General features: G+C 39.6%; 1 protein-coding gene and 1 pseudogene across 1 annotated transcript in view; both read left to right on the top strand.

Moving 5' to 3' along the window:
* The window catches only part of LOC114109112 (large ribosomal subunit protein uL18-like), a 638,969-nt gene that overhangs the window by 556,264 nt on the left and 65,527 nt on the right, over nucleotides 1–17,178 (top strand). The window lies entirely within an intron of this gene.
* The window catches only part of LOC121817053 (tigger transposable element-derived protein 1-like), a 50,422-nt pseudogene that overhangs the window by 23,952 nt on the left and 9,292 nt on the right, over nucleotides 1–17,178 (top strand).

Raw genomic sequence — 17,178 nt, 5'->3', positions numbered from 1 at the left:
TCAAACCCGGGTCACCTGCATTGCAGGTAGGTTCTTTACCATTTGAGCCACCAGAGATGCCCTTTACAAACTCAAACTGAAAACTAATATCAACTGTTTAAACAGCACCCAAACAACCAAACTGGTCATTAATATTTAGTGGTGCAGACTGATATCTTTTTTGTATTTTCCAGTTTATATCACTATTTATAGACCTAAAGATTTAGATATTGCTGTTATGGCTACTGCCAATGTTCTCTTGATGAAAGTGAAAGTGGAGAGTGAAAAAGTCGGCTTAAAGCTCAACATTCAGAAAATGAAGATCATGGCATCTGGTCCCAACACTTCATGGCAAATAGATGGGGAAACAGTGGAAACAGTGTCAGACTTTATATTTTTGGGCTCCAAAATCACTGCAGATGGTGATTGCAGCCATGAAATTAAAAGACGCTTACTCCTTGGAAGGAAAGTTATGACCAACCTAGACAGCATATTAAAAAGCAGAGACATTACTTTGCCAACAAAGGTCCCTCTAGTCAAGGCTATCGTTTTTCCTGTGGTCATGTATGGATGTGAGAGCTCGACTGTGAAGAAAGCTGAGCGCCGAAGAATTGATGCTTTTGAACTGTGGTGTTGGAGAAGACTCTTGAGAGTCCCTTGGACTGCAAGGAGATCCAACCAGTCCATCCCAAAGGAGATCAGTCCTGGGTGTTCCTTGGAAGGACTGATGCTGAAGCTGAAACTCCGAATCTTTGGCCACCTCATGCGAAGAGTTGATTCATTGGCAAAGACTCTGATGCTGGGAGGGATTGAAGGCAGGAGGAGAAGGGGACGACAGAGGATGAGATGGCTGGATGGCATCACCGACTCGATGTACATGAGTTTGAGTGAACTCCAGGAGTTGGTGATGGACAGGGAGGCCTGGTGTGCTGTGATTCATGGGGTCGCAAAGAGTCAGACGTGACTGAGTGACTGAACTGAACTGAATTATTCACAGTGGCATAAAACTTACTATATGTAACTTTAAACACTGATTCAGAGATCGTTCCTCATGGAGAAATTTTTTTAAAAAAAGAATGTTTGTGTAATTTTTTTCCTTTGGGGCCCTTTGGATCAGCATTTGTAGCACCAAACCCACATGGCCCAAGCAGTAATCCGGAAAAAGACTTTAAAGGCAGAGTAGGTAAACAGAAAACTATCATTATTTACTCTCTAAAGGTATTTTCTTTACTAACAGAGTATAGTTCAAGTTTTTCTATCAACTAATGAGTGAAATGAGTAGCATTTCATCTTATAGTAAATATCTATAAGATGAAATTATCATATTCTCTTATCTTCTGTTATTATTAAGTTGGTTTTGTTTTGCTTTTTCACTTAAGAATATGATACCTCATGAGATCAACCATACTAACATCTTTCTTGGTTTTTGAAAATTGCTATTGCTAAAATATCAACCATACTTGTTTAGTAAAAGCAAATATTCTGTGTGTGTGAGTGTGCACCCACGGACATGTGTCTGTGTTGGAAATGATTATTAAAGAAGCCAGTATTATTATGAGAGAATAGGATAGAATGACACTATTGGCTATGTTTCCTTTACTTCCTTTCTATTTCTCCAGGAACCTTCCATGGAGATAATTAGAATATTGGCCTGGCTATTATTGTCTAATAGAGTTGTCAGTCAATGATAAAACTTTTTTCTGCCTTCATGCACTGTAACACTTATATGTAAGGACTGTTCTGCTTTCCAATAAGGCAAATTTTCCTAAAGCTTGTTTGTTGTTAATATTTTGCTGAGGGGAGGTTGTTGAGAGAAGACAGAAATGCAAAGAAGATTAAATAAAGAAAACTTCAACATTTTCAACTCAGATTCCTCATCTGAACTCCACAGAAAATTTCTTGACTATTCTCTCAGTTCTCTCAAGGACAGTACAAAATTAGTACTATTCTAGATGCACAGGAAAAAAGTTAATTTATTAGGGCTTAATTCTCCACTAGATCAGATGAGGAATATAATTCCAGCTGTATTTAAATATAATTCCTTGGGAGTTTGGAACTAGCCAACGCAAACTATTATATATAGAATGGAAAAACAGCAAGGTCCTGCTGAGCTCAGGGAACTATACTCAATATCCTGTGATAAACCATAATGAAAAAGGAAAAAAAGAATAGACAAGATTCATGTGACTGAATCACTTTGCTGTACACCTGAAACATTGTAAATTATACTTTAATTAAAATTTTTAATTAAAACATGCTAGCAAGGTAATGCTCAAAATTCTCCAAGCCAGGCTTCAACAGTACATGAACCGTGAACTTCCAGATGTTCAAGTTGGATTTAGAAAAGGCAGAGGAACTAGAGATCAAATTGCCAACAACCACTGGATCATCAAAAAGGCAAGAGAGTTCCAGAAAAACATCTACTTCTGCTTTATTGACTATGCCAAAGCCTATGACTGCGTGGATCAAAACAAACTGAAAAATTCTTAAAGAGATGTGAATACTAGACCACCTGACCTGCCTCCTGAAAGATCTGTATGCAGATCAGGAAGCATCAGTTAGAACTGGACACGTAACAATAGACTGGTTCCAAATTGGGAAAGGAGTACGTCAAGGCTGTATATTGTCACCCTGCTTATTTAACTTATAAACACTCTGCTATTTATTTATATGTAGAGTACATCATGAGAAACACTGGACTGGATGAAGCACAAGCTGGAATTAAGATTGCTGGGAGAAATATCAATAACCTCAGATATGCAGATGACACCACCCTTAAGGCAGAAAGTGAAGAACTAAAGAGACTCTTGATGAAATTGAAAGAGGAGAGTGAAAAGCTGGCTTAAAATTCAACATTCAGAATACTAAGATCATGGCATCTGGTCCCATCACTTCATGGCAAATAGATGGGGAAGCAATGGAAACAGTGAGAGACTTGACTTTATCAGGCTCCAAAATCACTGCAGATGGTAACTGCAGCTATGAAATTGAAAAACGCTTGTTCCTTGGAAGAAAAGCCATGACCAACCTAGATAGCATTTTAAAAAGCAGAGACATTACTTTGCCGACAAAGGTCCATCTAGTCAAAGCTGTGGTTTTTCCAGTAATCATGTATGAATGTGAGAGCTGGACTATAAAGAAAGTTGAGAGCTCAAGAATTGATGCTTTTGAACTGTGGTGTTGGAGAAGACTCTTGAGAGTCCCTTGGACTGCAAGGAGATCCAACCAGTCCATCCCAAAGGAAATCAGTCCTGAATATTCATTGGAAGGACTGATGCTGAAACTCCAATACTTTGGTCACCTGATGCGAAGAGCTGACTCATTTGAAAAGATCCTGATGCTGGGAAAGATTGAAGGCAGGAGGAGAAGGGGACAACAGAGGATGAGATAGTTGGATGGCATCACCGAGTCAACGGACATGAGTCTGAGTAAACTCCGTGAGCCGGCGATGGACAGGGAGGCCTGGCGTGCTGCAGTCCATGGGGTTGCAAAGAGTCAGACACAACTAAGCAACTGAACTGAACTGATTATTCTTTAATAGTCATTGTAATTTCATAATAAAGTTGAAACTCTTATGTAAACAGCTTTAATAATTTCAATTGATCATAAATAGATTAATTTGTTCCCTCCCAAAGGTTTATTGTGCTTAATCCTTTGAAACTAGTTTAAAAATGAAAGCAGCATTGTAACCTCAAATCTTCTATGGAATGCTAGTTTTAAAACAAGACCCACATGGTATATTCATGAGCATTAACAATTTGAAAAGTCCTAACTAGATGTCAAGATCAAAAGGTTTTACAGGGAACTCTGCCCAGTGTTATGCAGCAGCCTGGATGGGAGGGAAATTTGGGGGAGAATAGATAAACGTATACTTAGGGCTGAGCCCCTTTGCTATCTACCTGAAACTATCACAACACTGCTAATCAGCTATACCCCAATACAAAATAAAAATCTTTTTTAACAGATCAATAGGCTTTATTCCTAGTTTGGTCAGAAACTAATTGATAGACAACCTAACTTTCTAAATGTTTTAACTTCAAACACTCTATTGAAAAATATAAAAACAAATTACTATAAGCACCATATTTCTCACTGGGAATGTTGAGACTTAAGTCTTTAAAGGAGATGACTATGTATTTATATCCTTTATACATATTTTATAAATAAACTAGGACGGTGACATTTATTCTTAGTGAGCTACCGCAGCTGTCTTCCCTGGGCAGAACCCTTTTAAAAAATTCCAAAATGAGAGAAGACACAGAAAAAGCAGTATCTAAAAGGCAAGGAATAAAAGGAAAAGAAATACGTGAACAAATAACACAGTGGAGCCAAGACATATTAGATACTCATTAGTGTATTTTCAGAGTCCGCACAATGCCCGTAATTATTTAACATTTCAACTGAGAAAGTCTGTATAGATATATTCTGTAGATACACAGTACACAACTCTGAACATATTTTGGACAATTATGTGTGAAATCCTCATCACAACCATTTTCGCTGAACAACTCTACTATGAGTGGCGGATTTTCTGAAACTGAAATTGCTATTTGCACGATGTGGTGCATTGAAGCAATTCAAGGCTTTCATTCCACTTCACTGGAAATGAAGATTCACTATATTAACGTTCTCTAGACACTTATGTGGTGTGAAATTATGCCCCTCAATTACAAATTCTTCCAGCCTTCTCTCTCTTGGCCTCTCTATTTTCAAGTCTTATTTCAAATACTCCACAAAATATTTGGCCTCACTTGGCATAAAAGAAGCAAACCTCTGTGCCTCTTTTCCCCACCTTTCCATGGAGATAATAACACTTGCCTGTCTCATAAAGATATTGTGAAGCATAATATTTTGTAAAGCACTTTAAAAACCTTAGCTATGAAGGCTAATGGCAATAAGAACTGTATTGTCATCTATTCCTCCATTTCCTCTCAAGCTGGCCATTTTCTTTTTGTCTTTGTTCATTTAAATGTTAAGAAGAAATACTGTTTTGCTACTGAAGGTTGAGGCTGAGCTTTATTTCCTTCACCTTCGTTCTTTTTTGATTTCTTTATGACCCTCTTCTGGTTTCATGCCATCAAATCCGAGATTGCTTCCAAGAACCCACCTAGAATGGACTCAAATGTTATCTGTTTTATGGCTAAACGACCTGCATTTGGTCTAATCTCACAACCAGGGATCCTCCAGAACACTAATTCAGGACTTAAGGCTTCGGGCGGCATTACTGGACACTGTTGCCACCTAGGCATGCTCTGGCCCCACCACACCTATATTTGTGTCAACTGAATAGATTCTCTCTCTTGACACTGTGAATGCCCTTGAGGCGGGGGACAGAGTCTGCCTGCAAAGTACCTCGCACAGTGGTCTACGCAGTTAATATTTTTAAAAATGAGTTCAAGTAATTAAATAACACTACACTCTTACTAAGTTGGCTGCACTGCAGAAGTCTTTGGAACCAAATTGGACTGAGCCTAGAGGAACTGCTGCCCATTATTTCCAAGCTCAAGGTAACCCAGGTGTGGAGAACTGCTTGATAAGCTGCCAGGGGTTCATCTGGATGGCTTCATGTCTCTGCAAGCCAAATCCTGACTGAATTCTTCTCCCTGGAGCTGCTGATAAGATTTAAAGGTCTGAGGCCTTTTTCTGTCTCCTATATAACCATGTCTTCAGAATAAAGGTACTCTTAGAATGCATCGAAGTATGATGATGAAGGAACACAAATAAAAGCGAATTAAGGAGTATATAAAGACTTCCCTGGTGGCTCAGACGGTAAAGCGTCTGTCTACAACACGGGAGACCTGGGTTCCATCCCTGGGTTGGGAAGATCCGCTGTAGAAGGAAATGGCAATCCACTCCAGTACTATTGCCTGGAAAATCCCATGGACAGAGGAGCCTGGTAGGCTACAGTCCATGGGGTCACAAAGAATCGGACACGACTGAGCCACTTCACTTTCCTTTCCTTTAAAGTACATAATGAAAGGATGATGTTGAATAAAGAGGCCTTGAAGTTGGACAGACCCAAGTTCCTGTCCTGGCTGGGCAATTTGCTAGCTGTGTTACATTGAACAACTTACTTAACCTCTCTGAACCTATTTCCTCATTCTTAAAATATGACTTTCCTTGAAGAGTTGTGAAGATAGTTTTCCTGTGAATAATACTAACATATATCTGACCTAGGGCTTCCTAGGTGGTGGCTAGTGTTAAAGAATCTGCCTGCCAATGCAGGTGACATATGAGATGTGGGTTCAGTTTCTGGGTCAGGAAGATCCTCTGGAGTAGGCAATGGTAACCTGCTCCAGTATTCTTGCCTGGAAAATCCCATGGACAGAGGAGCCTCGTGGGCTACAGTCTATGGGGTCACTAAGACTTGGATACAACCGAACACAACAACAGCCAGGACCAACCACCATACCTGACCTAAAGTAAAAGCTCAATAACGGGCATTATTAGAAAGGACCCCATGGAAAATTATGAAAATGAGCAATGATAGAGTCATCTTAACTAAAGTAAGAATGAAACACTTCTGAAAAGAGCCTCAGGGAAAGCCTAGTAGAACAAGAGGGAGGTTTTTTCCAGTGACTAAGCCAGAAGTCACAACTTGCTGTTCCATCTCACTCTAAGGTGGGTTCAGGGGATGAAAACCTTCATAAAAGAATTACAAGCCAAGAATATAAAACCACTGAATTTGAATAAAATATTGTTCAATTTCTTATAGGGCTACTTCCTGAGAAGGAAGAGCTCTAGATGTCACAAAGCCTTCAACGACCTAGCCAGTGGCAATAAAACAGGAAAGAAGGAGTATGATGCAGCAAACATTTCAACTTATTTAAAGTTTCACGTCTTATTCCTAAGGCTCTGTGCAGGAAAAGCGGGACCAGGTACTTGGCTCTATCTCAGAGTAATGTTTTCTTCTAGAATTCGGGGAATGAGGGCATTTCCTAGATACAGATAAAGGGAGGCATTGTTATTCTGCCTGCTCTACTCCCAGATTCTTTTTAGGGAAAGAAATTGGAGGAATAGCAAAGAATACACTTTAGATGCAGTTGTTCAGGTATCTCAGGAAAACATGATCTTAAAGTGTCTGGAAAATATGATTCCATAACACAATAGGAGAAGATCATGTAGCTGCCGTTTCCCTCTGAATGGTACAAAGAATGAAGTCACAGAAGGAGTCTTAGAAAAACTGGAGACACAGAAATAGACAGCTAGACAGATTGGTAGTAATAGACAGACAGACAGAACTCAGTGTTAGTGAAATCCCATCAGAGGAGGGCTCTCTAGGGTGAAGGATGTTAAACTTCACGCTTCAAAAGAGATTAAAAACATATCTGAAGTGACAGCTCTTGATCGATCACTCACATAAATAGGTGATGATTTGCTAGTGGGGAGAAAAAAAGTATTTCGTTTTGTCTCAACCTACCTGAGCTAATACAAATAATTGCAGCTGACCCCTGAACAACACAAGGGAGTCTACTTATCGGCAGATTTTTTCCAACAGTAAATACTGCGTGATCCAGTCTGTGGCTGCTTGTTTGAATCTGAATATACAGAACTGCCTGTGGGAAAGAACTGTATATAGGGAGTGCGTGCTCAGTTTGATCAGTCATGTCTGACTCTTGGCAGCCTCGTGGACTGTAGCCTGTCAGGCTCCTCTGTCCATGGGATTTTCCAGGCAATAATACTGGAGCAGGTCACCATTTCCTACTTTAAGAGCTCTTCCCAATACAGGATCAAACCCACGTTCCTTGTGTCTCCTGCATTGGCAGGTGGATCCTTTACCACTGAGCTACCTGGGAAGCCTGAATATAGGGAAGGCACTATAAATCACATGCAGATTTTTTCACTGCTGGGGGAGGGGGTGCCCCTAATCCCTACATTGTTCAAGGTCAACTGTTTCCCAACAGAAGCACTGACAACTAGGAATTTTAAGATCACCTATGTATGGAGAAGGCAATGGCACCCCACTCCAGTACTCTCGCCTGGAAAATCCCATGGACAAAGGAGCCTGGTGGGCTGCAGTCTGTGCGGTTGCTAAGAGTCGGACACGACTGAGCAACTTCACTTTCACTTTTCACTGTCATGCACTGGAGAAGGAAATGGCAATCCACTGTTCTTGCCTGGAGAATCCCAGGGACGGGGGAGCCTGGTGGACTGCCACCTGTGGGGTCACACAGAGTTGGACACAACTGAAGCGACTTAGCAGCAGCATGTGTGGATGTGAGAGCTGGACTGTGAAGAAAGCTGAGCGCCAAAGAATTGATGCTTTTGAACTGTGGTGCTGGAGAAGACTCATGAGAGTCCCTTGGACTGCAAGGAGATCCAACCAGTCCACCCTAAAGGAGATCAGTCCTGGGTGTTCATTGGAAGGACTGATGCTAAAGCTGAAACTCCAATACTTTGGCCACCTCATGCGAAGAGTTGACTCACTGGAAAAGACCCTGATGCTGGGAGGGATTGGTGGCAGGAGGAGAAGGGGACGACAGAGGATGAGATGGCTGGATGGCATCACCAACTCGATGGACATGAGTTTGGGTAAACTCTGGGAGTTAGTGATGGACAGGGAGGCCTGGCGTGCTGCGATTCATGGGGTCACAAAGAGTCAGACACGACTGAGTGACTGAACTGGACTGAACCTATTAAGAAAAAAGATTGATGTCTACTGTCAGATGAATGGATAAGGAAGATGTGGTGTATATGTATATGTATGTGTTTGTGGAATATTACTTAGTTATAAAAAAGAATGAAATAATGCCATTTGTAGCATCATGGATGGACCTAGAGATATCATATTAAGTAAGATAGAAAAAAGCAAATATCATATAATATCACTTACTGTAGGATCAAAAAAAAAGATACAGGTGAATTTATTTACAAGATAGAAACAGACTCACAGGCATAGAAGTAAATTGATGGTTACCAATGGAAACGGGGGAAGGGATAAATTAGTTTGGGATTAACGGATACACACTACTACATATAAAATAAATAACCAACTGTAGAGCGTAGGGAACTACACTCAATAACCCATAAGTAAAAAAGTCTGAAAAAGAATAGGTTTGTATATGTGTATGTATATATATACACACACACATATAACTAAATCACTGGGCTAAAATTAACACAACATTGTTAATAGACTATACTTCAATAAAAAGAAAAGACATTAGACAAATAAATGGGGCAAGAAAGCATGTAGCTCAGGATACAATGCCATTTTTTTATCATATGTATGTTTAGCAGCTGACAATGTGGATCTTTTGAAGTAACTGTGACATGAGCTAAATGTTTTGGGAAGTCCTAATCAGTACCACCGCGTGAAGCTTTCCTTCTAGTTTTATGCTTAGTGTGTTGCTGAAATTCAAGAAGTCTTTGGTAGAAAAATCATTATTTGGCTATTAGATTATAAATAATGGCTATATTATGGGCCAGGTAGTTTTTATTTCCCTTTTTGTGAATGCACGTGTAATGAGAGGACCCTGGAAAGAGGAACAATCTCTAGCCTGTCGTAAAAACCGTTAACTCATTTAGCCTCATAGTATTTGAAAATACACTCAATTTTTACCATCTCTATAAAAAGGCAAAATAGTACTCACAGATTTTTCTGTAACACTTAATTCTGGAACAGTGAAATTTTAATTCTCTTAAGTTATATTTCTCATCAAGTAAATTAAGCAACTCAGATGCAAACTTTCCCTTTATTTCAGCTCTTCTCTGATTTTTTACAAAATTTATAAATTTGTACTTTTATCTTCTGCTTGAATACATGCTAGACTGTGTTTTTCTCTTTGTTATTGCTATTGCCTTGATTTTTCTCTTTGTATGTTCTGGTGGATAGAATATTATAAACTCCTGTGACTATGAGAACCCACATCTTTCACATTTGCTACCATCCATAGCATCTAAAACAACTGTGTACTCACTGCATATTCACTGGTTTAAATTAAATAACATGTTTAAAAAGGATTTTTAAGGTCCTATGTCCATTTCTCTATTTCTAGACCCATACATCAATCTAGGGAAATAATGTCAGTCCTTCTGATAAGCCCCAGGAAAAAGTGTCCACCACCTGTAAAGGCAATCCTGTGAAAGTATGAGTTGCTCAGTCACGTCTGACTCTTTGTGACCCCATGGACAGTAGCCCACCAGGCTCCACTGTTCATAGGATTTTCCAGGCTAAGAAGAATACTGGACTGGGTAGCCATTCGCTCCCCTAGGAGATCTTCCCAACCCGGGGATCAAAACCATGTCTCCTACGTCTCCTGCATTGCAGGCAGATTCTTTACCATCTGAGCCAATCCTGCCTAATATCAAAATGATTTACCAAAAGGAAATTCTTCACATGTGTGGAGACATACACAGAGATATGTAGATACAAAAAGCTTTTATCTTTGTTTCACCCAGAAAGCTACAGTTGGCATTTGCTACATCAATATTATGTAGGAATGAACTTTATAAGATTTCTTTCTGCAAAATATCATGGAAAAAATTGAGATCATTAGTGAAAAAAAGGTGGAAAATATTCATAAATCTAGAAGGCAGGAACAGCTATTAAGAATAACATTTTAATTCCTGTCATGAGATTCTGGAGCCCAACATACCAAGTTAACTACTCTTTCAATACTATGTTTTAAGTTTAGCAACAACTTTACACTGAAACAAAACCAAACTGTGTACCATAGTGAAGCGAAAGTGTTAGTTGCTCAGTTGTGTACAACTCTTTGCAACCCCATGGACTATAGCCCACCAGGCTCCTCTGTCCATGAAATTTTCCAGCCAAGAATACTGGATTGGGTAGCCATTCCCTCTTCCAAGGGATTTTCCCAACCCAGGAATTGAACTTGGTTCTCCTCCATTGCAGGCAGATTCTTTACCAGCTGAGCCATGTACCTCAGAGTATATCTTAAATGTTCTCACCACACACACACACACACATACACACACACACACACGTTAAATACATGAGGTGATGGATGTGTGAGGTGATTGATGAAAGTGAAAAAGGAAAGTGAAAAAAAGTTGGCTTAAAGCTCAACATTCAGAAAACTAAGATCACGGCATCGGTCCCATCAATTCATGGCAAACAGATGGGGAAACAGTGGCTGACTTTATTTTTCTGGGCTCCAAAATCACTGCAGATGGTGATTGCAGCCATGAAATTAAAACACTTACTCCTTGGAGGGAAAGTTATAACCAACCTAAACAGCATATTAAAAAGCAGAGACATTACTTTGTCAACAAAGGTCCGTCTAGTCAAGGCTATGGTTTTTCCAGTGGTCATGTATGGACGTGAGAGTTGGACTGTGAAGAAAGCTGAGCATCGAAGAATTGATGCTTTTGAACTGTGGTGTTGGAGAAGACTCTTGAGATTCCCTTGGACTGCAAGGAGATCCAACCAGTCCATCATAAAGGAGATCAGTCCTGAGTGTTCATTGGAAGGACTGATGTTGAAGCTGAAACTCCAATACTTTGACCACCTGATGCGAAGAGCTGACTCATTTGAAAAGATCCTGATGCTGGGAAAGATTGAGGGCAGGAGGAGAAGGGAATGACAGAGGATAAGATGCTTGGATGGCATCACCGACTTGATGAGCATGGGTTTGGGTGGAGTTGGTGATGGATAGGGAGGCCTGGTGTGCTGTGGTTCATGAGGTGGTAAAGAGTCGGACACAACTGAGTGACTGAACTGAACTGATGGATGTGTTAATTAACCTCACTGTGGTAATCATTTCACAAGTTATATGTATATCAAATAACGCACATCTTATACAATGTTATGTGTTAATCCTATCTCAGTGAAGCTGGGGAAAAACCTGTGTATCTCAAAGCAAATGAAGCTGGGATTCAAGGAGACTCCAAGTAACTCAAAACATGAAGATGCCCAGTGACCATAAATTACTAAACTTCTAGCAATCTGTCTCTTCTTCTGACATCTGATCAAAGTTTTTATCATATATTAATTATTGTTTTGAGCAAAGGCCCTGAATTTCATTGAGCTCACCAGCTCTAGACACCTACAAATATGTTTTGCTATAAATTATTGGCACTGCTTCTGTTGATATTCAGGATAATCAAACATTTGTAAGCATGCTGTCTTTTCAATCTGTTCAGCTGATGCACTTTACCTGATCTTTCATTAAAGTAATCAAAACACTTGCTGTGTCGCATCTAATGAATGTTGCATGTATGATTAAGTGCTTTCATTCATATTGCAAGTTTGATTTAATGTAATCTGCCTTTCAGACAGCCATTAGCCTAGCTCCTACGTGAATTTGATTAATTGGCTGAATTCTTCCAGATGTCCATTAGGCATTACAGGAATTTCTATGTAGAAACAGCAGGGACTGTCTAGCACAGAACCAAACAATGAAATGTTATATTGCTGTCATGACTTACAAAAAGCTGGATTCATTTTCATTAATAAAACATCTGTACTCCCGCACAGCTATGCATTGAGATGCATTTATTATATATGTTTATTTCTCTTATGACTGTAAATAGATAGTTAAATAGAAGCACATTTACTGATATTATGTGGGCCCAGGGTTTAGCAGATGCTGATTGGCAAAACAGACCAATTTTTAAAGTTTACAGAAGGTCCTAAACAGAAAAAAATGCACTAACAGACACCTGTTTGAAACAGAATTAAAGAATGTCTGGTATTATAGAAATGAGTATTAAAATGAGAAGAAAGACTTATTTTGAAAATGGCTTGATTATTCTACATACACTAAGCCATTGGATCTCTTTCAGAAAAAATGGCAAATATGGCTCTTGCTGAGACAACTTACACTGTTGTTTGGAAAAGCTTTCTTTGGCCTTTAGTTCTGTTTTGTTGGTTCTTAAAGAGCAGGGAGAGATTTAGCCTTGTGCAGATCCTAGCTCAATGTATTTTCAGTTCAGTTCAGTTGCTCAGTATTGTCCGACTCTTTGCAACCCCATGAATTGCAGCACGCCAGGCCTCGCTGTCCATCACCATCTCCCGGAGTTCACTCAGACTCACGTTCATCGAGTTCGTGATGCCATCCAGCCATCTCATCCTCTGTCGTCCCCTTCTCCTCCTGCCCCTAATCCCTCCCAGCATCAGAGTCTTTTCCAATGAGTCAGCTCTTCGCATGAGGTGGCCAAAGTACTGGAGTTTCAGCTTTAGCATCATTCCTTCCAAAGAAATCCCAGGGCTGAACTCCTTCAGAATAGACTGGTTGGATCTCCTTGCAGTCCAAGGGACTCTCAAGAGTCTTCTCCAACACCACAGTTCAAAAGCATCAATTCTTTGGTGCTCAGCCTTCCTCACAGTCCAACTCTCACATCCATACATGACACTGGGAAAACCATAGCCTTAATTAGACAGACCTTAGTCGGCAAAGTAATATCTCTGCTTTTGAATATGCTATCTAGGTTGGTCATAACTTTTCTTCCAAGGAGCAAGTGTCTTTTAATTTCATGGCTGCAGACACCACCTGCAGTGATTTAGCCCTTAATAAATGCTGCTACCAATCACCTGAGAAGTTTCCCACAACAATCAATTGAAACAAAAGGTAAATTTCAAACAAAGCCAGTATTAGAGACAATCAAACACTCTCTAAGACCAAATATTCATCTCAAAATTAAGAGAATACCACAAAAATGATATTTTGTGTCCCTTTTACAAGGATCTATACATTGATTTTAGAAATTAAAAGTGAAACTTTTCTCGTGCCTTAAATTGTATGAAATTAGTGCGGAGAAGGCAATGGCAACCCACTCCAGTACTCTTGCCTGGAAAATCCCATGGACAAAGGAGCCTGGTAGGCTGCAGTCCATGGGGTCACTAAGAGTAGGGCACGACTGAGCGACTTCACTTTCATTTTTCACTTTAATACACTGGAGAAGGAAATGGCAACCCACTCCAGTGTTCTTGCCTGGAGAATCCCAGGGACAGCGGAGCCTGGTGGGCTGCCATCTGTGGGGTCGCATAGAGTCAGACACGACTGAAGTGACTTAGCAGCAGTGGCTTGTGACAATATATCATCCCTGCTATAAAGACATATAGTGCCTTTTATCCTTTTTTTGCACAGTTAAACAAAGTATATCAACTTGGGAAGGTGTGGAGAAATGGGAACTCTCCTACACTGTTGGTGGGAATGTAAATTGGTATAACCACTATAGAGAACAGTATGGAAGTTCCTTAAAATCTAGCAATTCTACTACTCCTGGGCATATATCCAGAGAAAATCATACTTCAAAAAGATATTGGCACCCTAATAGTCATTGCAGCACTATTTACAACAATCAAGGCATGGAAACAACTTAAATGTTCATTGACAAAGGAATGGATAAAGACGTGGTACATATATACAATGGGCTATGACTCAGCCATAAGAAAAGAACAAAATAATGCCATTTGCAGCAACATGGACAGAACGAAAGATTGTCATACTAAGTGAAGTAAGTCAGACAGAAAAAGACAAATATATGATATTGCTTACAGGTAGAATCTATTTTTTTTTTAATGATACAAATGAACTTATTTACAACACAGAAAAAGAGCCACAGATTTCAAAAACAATGATTACCAAAGGAGAAACATAGCAGGGAGGGATAAATTAGGAGTTTTGGACTAACAAGCACACACTACTAATATATAAAAGAGATAACAAGTAAGAACCTACTGTATAGCACGGGGAACTCTATTCAGTGTAGTAACCTATATGGATAAAGAATCTGAAAAAGGATGGATAGATGTATGTGTATAACTGAATCACTTTGCTGTACACCTGAAACTAACAAAACACTGTAAGTCAAATATAATCTAATTTTATTTTTTTAATGGAAAAAAAGGTAAGTAAACGTGGAGAGAAGAAATCTTCTCATAATAAAGTATACATGTGAATCATTAATCATAATAGAACTTTCTCTAAAATAATTGAACTTTGAAATTTTAGTTTTTACCTGAAATAGCTTCCCTATTAGTAGTTTCTATTTCATTGCAGTTATTTAAAAAGTGAGTCTTTATTACCTAATAGTTTATTTCAATCATGACTAGGTGAACTTATATGACTGGAAGAGGGCATCTTTTAGGAAGCAGATCTTCTAGCCTATGTGCCCTGTTAATAAGATGATGTCCATAAGATTTCAAAAATAGGACTTGAACAGTCAACATCCACATTGACCAGAAGTTTGTTGGCAAGTTTTTGGAATATAGAAAAGCCTAAAAGGAAAATGGCAAAATGGTTGTCTGAGGAGACCTTAAAATAGCTGAGAAAAGAAGAGAAGGAAAAGGCGAAAGAGCAAAGGAGAGGTAGAGCCATCTGAATGCAGAGTTTCAAAGAATAGCAAGGAGAAATAAGAAAGCCTTCCTATGTGAACAATGCAAATAAATAGAGGAAAACGATAGAATGGGAAGGGCTAGAGATCTCTTCAAAAAAATTAGAGATACCAAGGGAATTTCATGCAAAGATGGGCACAGTAAAGGACAGAAATGGTATGGACCTAACAGAAGCAGAAGATATTAAGAAGAGGTGACAACAATACACAGAAGAACTGTACAAAAAAGATATTCGTGACCCAGATAACCACGATGGTGTGATCACTCACCTAGAACCAGACATCCTGGAATGTGAAGTCAAGTGGGCCTTAGGAAGCATCACTACAAGTAAAGCTAGTGGAGGCGATGCAATTCCAGCTAAGGTATTTCAAATCCTAAAAGATGATGCTGTGAAAGTGCTGCACTCAACATGGCAGCAAATTGGGAAGACTCAGCACTGGCCACAGGACTGGAAAACATCAATTTTCACTCCAATCCCAAAAAAAGGCAATGCCAAAGAATGTTCAGTCTACCACACAATTGCACTCATCTCACATGCTAGCAAAGTAATGTTCAAAATTCTCCAACCCAGGCTTCAACCGTACATGAACCAAGAACTTCCAGATGTTCAAGGTGGATTTAGAAAAGGCAGAGGAACCAGAGATCAAATTGCCAACATCCGCTGGATCAGTGAAAAAGCAAGAGAATTCCAGAAAAATACCTACTTTTGCTTCATTGACTACGCTAAAACTTTTGACTGTGTGGATCACAACAAACTGTAAATTCTTAAAGAGATGGGAGTACCAAACCACTTTACCTGCTTCCTGAGAAATCTGTATACAGGTCAAGAAGCAACAGTTAGAACTGGACATGGAACAATGGACTGGTTCCAAATTGAGAAAGCAGTACATCAAGGCTGTATGTTGTCACCCTGCTTGTTTAACTTACATGCAGAGTACATCATGTGCATTGCTGGGCTGGAAGAAGCACAAGCTGGAATCAAGATTGCCAGGAGAAATATCAATAACCTCTCCTATTATGTTAGAAACCCGAGAGAAATTGAAGTACCTCTTTTTTTTTTTTTTATTGAAGTACCTCTTAATGAGAGTGAAAGAAGAGAGTGAAAAACCTAGCGTAAAATTCAGCATTCAAAAAAACTAAGATCATGGCATTCAGTCCCATTACTTCATGGCAAATAGATAGGGAAACAGTGGAAACAGTGACTTTATTTTTGGGGGATCCAAAATCAGTGCAGATGGTGGCTGCAGCCATGAAATTAAAAGACACTTGCTCCTTGGAAGAAAAGTTGGGACAAACCTACACAGCAAATTAAAAAGCAAAGACATTACTTTGCTGACAAAGATCCATTTGGTCAAAGCTATGGTTTTTCCAGTAGTCATGTATGGATGTGAGTGTTGGACTATAAAGAGGGCTGAGTGCCAAAGAATTGATACTTTTGAACTGTGGTGTTGGAGAAGACTCTTGAGAGTCCCTTAGACTGCAAGGAGATGCAACCAGTCCATCCTAAAGGAAATCAGTCCTGAATATTCATTGGAAGGACTGATGCTGAAGCTCCAATACTTTGACCAACTGATGTAAAGAACTGATTCATTAGAAAAGATCCTGATGCTGGGAAAGATTGAAGGCAGGAGAAGAAGGGGATGACAGAGGATGAGATGGCTAGACAGCATCACTGACTGGACATGAGTTTGAGGAAGCTCCAGGTGTTGGTGATGGACAGGGAAGCCTGGAGTGCTGCAGTCCATGGGGTCACAAAGAGTCGGACACGACTGAGTGACTGAACTGATTGGTAAAGGAAAATACTTGATAGTCTTCTTATTGATCTTGGTGTTAAAATGAAGACCTAAAAATACTAATATTAGGACTTCCCTGGTGGTCCAGTGGTTAGAACTTTG

The sequence above is a fragment of the Ovis aries genome, chromosome 18, assembly GCF_016772045.2.
Source record: "Ovis aries strain OAR_USU_Benz2616 breed Rambouillet chromosome 18, ARS-UI_Ramb_v3.0, whole genome shotgun sequence".
Classification (NCBI taxonomy): domain Eukaryota; kingdom Metazoa; phylum Chordata; class Mammalia; order Artiodactyla; family Bovidae; genus Ovis; species Ovis aries.
Note: the sequence above shows the minus strand (reverse complement) of the source record. Positions and strands in the feature narration are given on the sequence as shown.